Source organism: Pteropus medius, unplaced genomic scaffold (assembly GCF_902729225.1).
Source record: "Pteropus medius unplaced genomic scaffold, Ma_sr-lr_union100, whole genome shotgun sequence".
Lineage (NCBI taxonomy): Eukaryota > Metazoa > Chordata > Mammalia > Chiroptera > Pteropodidae > Pteropus > Pteropus medius.
Window position 1 is genome coordinate 26,505 of NW_024341894.1, and position 7,117 is coordinate 33,621.

Sequence of the window (7,117 nt, forward strand, 5' to 3'; positions counted from 1 at the left end):
ATCCTATCTTCTGCTAGATTCCAAGGAATTGTGACAAGCTTATTAAAATCTCCAAACCTTCACAGTTCTTAACCTGAATTTCTAGGACAATATCACTTTCACAGATGGAGGATTCCGTGCCTTTTTTCTAACAAGTATTTTTTTCATAATTTTCTTTATATACTCAAAACAATGATTATTGATTTTAATGACCATTAGTCTCATGTCTTATTTTACTTACTTTGAAGTATATTTTACTGTATTCCTATTACATGTGCTCTTTTTCATTTTTTTTTTTTATTTTATTTTTTACACCTACAGCACCTGGTCTTTCTAGGTGGTCTCCCATCCAAGTACTAACCAGGCCCGACCCTGCTTAGCTTCTGAGATCAGATGGGATCAGGCTTATTCAAGGTAGCACGGCCATTGATTACATGTCCTCTTATGTGGTTACTTTCCTTGTAATCTTCCTCGCTGGTTCATCATGTGTATCATCCTATCTTGGTCTCTTCATCTCAAACCTTCATATTTTGAATCGAGTTGGTCCTATCCATAAGGTTTTCTTTTCATTTTTAATACAGTCATTCCTTGACGTATTCTATTAAAACCTGCTAAATTTTCATGAATAATTTAATTTTATACTTGATTCCATAATAGATAATTCTCAGTGGTGTACTCTAATTCTGTTCTTTCAGTTGAGCATTCTATGGTAACTTTCTCTAGGTTATTTATGTTGAACATTAAGTTGCCTTTGAATAAGTTATATATATTCAAAATTCTATATAAAATGTTTTAACTTCCCTTGCCCCTACTTTGTCTGCATTTCTGAGGTGACGATTCTCTCTTTCTAATTTACAACTGAAAGTAAAGCTTGATGTGCGTAATTATAATTTTCTTAGCAGGGCTTCATCTAATGCAGATTTACTTATTAGAACTTTAGCTTTTTCCATTACTTCCATTCATTCAATTACTACATATATGTGTGTGTATATATATATATACATATACACATATGTATATGTATACATTTACATGTGTGTGTATAAATAAAACATTTGCCAAGCACTAGGCACTGTGTTAATTGCTGTGGATAAAATGGTGAATAAAACATACACACAGTATCTGATCTCCTAGCATGTGCATTATAAGTACAAAACATACAATGATAATCATATAAATATATAATGAAAATAACACAAATGATGCAAATACAAGAAGATAGAAAAGGCTTCTCCAGTTTTGGTGGTCAGGCAAGTCTTCTTCGAGGAAACGACTGCAAATGATCTAAGTTAAAGGACAAGTGGAAGGAAAAAATCCCCTGAGGAAACAATTCATATGTAATGACATGAAGCAGAAGATAGGATGTTATGTTTAGAGAACTTAAGGATACCAGTCATTGTGTGTGACTTAGGTGCAAAGAAGGAGTAGAAAGGAACATGGGATGAATTTTAATACATAGATGGGACCATGCCTTTCAGTTCCACATAAGCTAAGTTTGTTTTTTTGTTTATTTTATTTAAGATCATTGAGAAGCCATTAAATGGTTTTAAACAAGGATTTATCTATTAAGATATGTTTTTCAAAAGATCTTTGAGAAAAGGAAAATTAAAAGAAGAAAGGAGTTGGGGGTGTTAGAATGCTGCTGCAGTGGGCAAGTGTTTCTGGTGAAACAGTGGAATTGAGAAAGATTATGAAATACATAGAACTAAATTTCTCCAAGAATTGATGTTCCCTCAGATGCATTGAACTAATCTTATTCCAGCAGTAAATGCTACTAGATTCCTGTCTCTCTGCACACACTTATAATGAAATAAGTATCCTCTACGTGTCCTACTTGAAGAAATTGCTCTCTGAGTGAATGTAAAAAAACTGTAAAAACAAAGATGCAGGATTAGGACTTCTCCAATAGTATTATTTGCACAACAGAGAAAAGGCTGCCCAATTTTTCATATAAGTTTGTTTGTTTGTTTGTTTGTTTGTTTGTTTGTTTGTTTCCAAACTCTGGGACTTAGTGTCAGGGAAAGAGATGGCTAAGGTATAAAATCTCTTTCTGTATTTTATAAAATATTCTGTTTTATGAAGTGAAGCTTGTGGAGGCCATGAAAGAAAACTTAGGTCAACATTTTTTCAGTTTTATCTATTTGTAAGAGTTCTTCAAAATTCTAGTATTAGGTTTTCTGTTATCTTACTTGTGAGTGAAAAGGCTTTGTAGATATTTTTGTTTGTGTTTATTTAATTTTCTTACTTCTTATTTCCTCAGAGAGATTATAGGAAGAAGTTGGAAAGGACAGTATAGACTGCAAATAAAATTGTATTTTAAATTAGAACTTCTAGCATTTAATTGAGATTGTGCTAAACTTTTACTCAAAGAGCTAAGAGACCTTCGTAAATCATTAGGTTCCATCCCTTTGCCTTCAGACAGGTAAGTGTCTAAAACTAGGAGAATATTCAATCTTGTTCTTTCACTATTCAATACTAAGATAAGCAAGGATCAATAGGCAGGTTCGCTTAATTACATCTATTAACTATTTGTAATTTGATTGTGTTATCTCCAGTGACTACTGATTCCATGCATATTTTCTTCAACATAGCATTTGTCGACAAATTAATGTGAGGAATAGAGTGATGCAAATATTATCCATGCCCCCCCCACCAAAAACAACAAAAAACATAACAATTTTAATAGAATTCGTAGACATATGTCATCAGGTCTTTGCCTGTCTGTGACTTATGTGTCATTTTGTTGAAAATCCATTCATCAATTAATTTATTTAATGGAATAGATGATATGTTACCTTCTACTATAGGACAGGTTTTAATTGAGTGACTATTAGGTGCTAGGCGTTGTTCTAGGCACTAGGCTACTTCAGTGAACAAAACAAACATAAGCCCTGTTGCCGACAATTACAGATAGCTATGTGAATCTTTTTTTGAGGACATGTGCCTCAGAGTTATTTCACATTAGGGTTAAGTACTTTGAGTGTATATACCTCAGTTCTCATTAGACATCAATAAATATTTTTCCCAGGGAGTGTTAAATTTTTAGTGTTTCTGGCTTCTGAGCACACGGGTATAACAGATTCAGCTGGCAGAGAAATCCTTCAGGAAAACAGATGCATATGCTAGTTGTTGGAAATTGAACCAACTATGCCCTCACAATGGTATGTCCTGAGGGAAAATGAGTGGGAAGTGATAGCTTATTCTATAATCTATCTCTTCATAGCCCAAAGCAATATATATTTATGTTCATCCTCTCCTGTTACTGAATTTTCAGGATGTTATCTTGTCATAATTTCTTTTAAACAAGTGACAACAGCAGAATTAGTAAGATGATACAGTCCCTGATGCCATATATGGTTTTGAAGATGGTTACTGACTGAATGATTCCTCTCCAAATTCATATGTTGAAATCCTAACTCCTCAAAGTGGCAGTATCTGTAGGTGGGTCTTTGGGAGGTAATTAAGTCATGAAGGTAGAGCCTTCATGAATGAGATTAGTGCTCTTATAAAGGGACGTCATAGAGCTCTTTTACTCTCACTCTCTGTATCTTTGCGAGAATACAATGAAAAGGCAACCATCTGCAAACCATGTTTTTTTTTTTATTAAGCCAACAATATTAAACTAGTCTTATTTGTCAAAGATTGACTTAAATTATGTGTACTTGAAAAATATTTTGGTTTCTATGTATCTAGTAGTTTTAGGAATATTTAACTTACATAAGTAGTTATTTATCATTAAGCCAAATAGAAAAGATCTCCTTTATGAAATCCTTTAAGAGATTTCATAAATTAATTTATAATACCATCTAGAGGCAGGATAATATTCCATATTATACATATGCATATTATACATATATACAAAAGTGCATAAATTTATATACAGACAGATACAAACAGAGATCGTATAGATTTTATTCTAAAATCCTGGCTATGAGTCACACATGAACACAATAATATAAAACTCATTTATATAATAGTGTTGACTCTTGTCTTTGCTCTACTTTATATTTTTTTCTGAATTATGTTTCTGGAAGATGGGACAAGTTGAGATTACCTGCATAATATGAGAGTTAAAACTTCCCACCAATATTTATGAAGGAGATTTTTAAGATTTTCTTTTGCCTCTAATATGTATGTTATGGAAGCTTTGGACAAAATTTGGGGTGTGGTATTGAGAGACGACAAACTTTCAGCTGTCCAAGGAACATATATTGACCATATCCTAGGTCATGAGACAAATCAAAACAAATGCAAAAGAATTGAAATCATACAGAGTATAGCCTATGACCACAATAGACTCAAAATGTAAATCAACACGAATATAATGTGAAACTCTCCAAACACCCAGGAACCAAATGATATACTTCTAAATATTCCATGTGTCAGAAAGGTGGTCTTAAAGGAAATAAGGAAATACACTTAACTAAATAAAAAGGAAAATATAGATATCAAAATTTGTGGGGTCATGAGAGGGAAATTTATAGCATTAAATACATAGTTTAAAAAGCAGAAAATTCTCAAATTGATAATTTGTGCTCTCATCTCAAGAACCTAGAAATAGAAGAGAAAGGTAAACCCAAAACAAACAGAAGAAAAGAAGAAATAAAGATAAAAACATAAATCAATGACATTAAAAATTATAAAGCAATTGAGAAAATTATTGAAGCAAAAGCTACTTCTTTGGAAAGATTTATGAAGTTCACAAACTTCTAGCAACATGATAAAGAGAAAAAGAAGACAAGTTACCAATATCATGAATAAAATAGGGTCTATCACTACAGATCCAGCAAATATGAATAGGATATTTAGAGAATTCTGTGAACAATTCTACAAACATAAATTTGATCACTCAAGTGAAATGGATCAATTAGTTAAAACACATTAACTACCAAACTCTCTGGATATGAAACAGGTTTTTAAAAAGCCCTTTTTTTTCAGCCCCATGACTATTAAGGACATTTCATTCACAATTTTAAAGTTTCTCAAACCTTGTTATGCAGTGCAATTTATACTTTATACAGTGTGAGTTCTCTGAGATTTTGCTACTTTAAATTAGTCTCCTTTCTCAGAAATGAGTGATGAAAAAAATGCCTAGAAATACTTTAGCCAAAACAACTCATGAAATTTGTAGTAAATTGAATAGGAGCCTCTAAAAATGTATGCCCACTCAGAAACTCAGAATGTGACCTTACTTGGAAATAGAGCCTTTGTAAATGTAATTTATGTAAAACTAGAAATAAGTTCATACTGGATTAGAATGGGCCCTAAATCTAATGAGAACATCCTTAGACAAAACAGGACATACAGAGACACAAGGGAAAGATGATATGCAAATGGGGGCAGGGATTGGAGTGTCTACAAGCCAAGTAAAGCCATCAATTGCTGGGGAGCCAATAGAACTAGGAGAAGGCATAGAAGTGATTCTCTCTCAGCACCTCCAGAGGGAACCAACCGTGTGACACCTTGATTTCAGACTTCAGGCTGCCAAAACTGTGAAAGAATACATTTCTGTTTCTGTAAGCCACCAAGTTTGTGGTCGTATGTATGATAGCTCCAGGAAACTAATACAGAATTCATTACATAAACATTTACAGAATACTCGTTATCTGCCAGGTACTGAGTGATGTGCACAATGGGTATGTGACATTCGATAAGATCCAGGCCTAGCCATCAGTTTCTTAAGTTTAATGATAAGAAATTTGAGGAATGGCAGTAATACAAATGGAAACAAATTGCTAAATACCTGAGTTCAAGCAATGGAGTAGTAAAAAAGCTGCTTTTTCTCTTTTTATATTTCACTACATATCACTTGTTGCATTTACATTTATTAGCATTTCAGTAACACTTTAGAGCTTTAAAATATTGTGGGCTTCTCATAACAAAAACCTACTGGTCTCTATTGAAGAATGAATGTAGCGTCTTCTGGGTATTGATCTCTAGCTTTCAATGAAATAAAGTGATATTCTCTTTTATCAGAGAAAATAATGGTATTTGAAGACTTACAAAGAGAATAAAGTAATCTGAATGGGAAAGAAAATGTTTTTTTCTCTTGTAAATTCAGTGTCAGCCAAGTAGAAGTAAAGTTACTATATATAAACAAGTTGCTAGAACTCAAAAGTTTAGCAGTGCTTCATAGCCTTGTAAGCTCAAATAACATGAAAAACCAAACAAGTGTTTTAAGTTCTAGTTTATCAGAATCAGACATGAAATTCATTGTTTCATCTTTGATATGTACATATATGTATGTGTATATATATACATATATATATATATACATATATATATGTGTATATATAATATATATATATCTCAACTTTTCCAAGAAGACATCATTTTCCCAAACTTATGTTAATAGTAAGTGTACAATTTCATTACTTTCCTGCTTGGGCTAAAATTTATTTAACATAATCTATTTGGATATTCCAATGTCTGGAATTGGAATTTTTATCCACTGTGCTCAAAGCATGAAATCAATTAAATGGATAAAATTTCTCACCGTGTCCTCTCATTATTTCCATTTTTTTCCCCAGTAACTATATATTTGTATAAAAGACATAAAGTAAACTTTGAATGTAAGCAAACTTGAGTAGTTCCTTATTGGAGTGAAAAAGATAGCATTGATAAGAAATGTGCTTACATGCTAAAGGGAGGTCTAAAGCAATAATACAAATTTTGGAAGATATCACTTTCTCTAAAGAGATATATTGGGCATTTGTAAAGAGTTTTATATTTTAGAAGAGTTTTCTTGTAGTTAGCATGATCAATGGCAAGGAAGATTGTATTCAGAGTGAACAAACAGTTAGGACATTGCTGCAAAAATCTATGGAACAGGTACTGTGACAGATTAAATGGTTGGTAGTGGGGATGGATATAATAGAACCCTTTCAAAAGGAAGGAGGCAGGGACAAACCTAGCTGGGTGCAAAATCACCAATAATAGCAAATGGGGAAAGCCTCCTTTGTTCTTTTTTTACTTAGTATTGGACCATTATGGAAGAGCATTTGTTTTGATAAAAGTGACTTCAAGATAGTCATAGGAGTAACATCAGTGAGTTTTGCTAAATGTTTAGGCAATGATAAAAGGAAATTCAGTATTCAGTGAATTATGCAAGGGACTGATTATCTGGATGTTAGACTTT

General features: G+C 32.6%; 1 pseudogene; it reads right to left on the reverse strand.

Moving 5' to 3' along the window:
• Positions 1-291: 291 nt before the first annotated feature.
• On the reverse strand, positions 292-410 carry LOC120598290 (uncharacterized; annotated as a pseudogene).
• Positions 411-7,117: the final 6,707 nt, after the last annotated feature.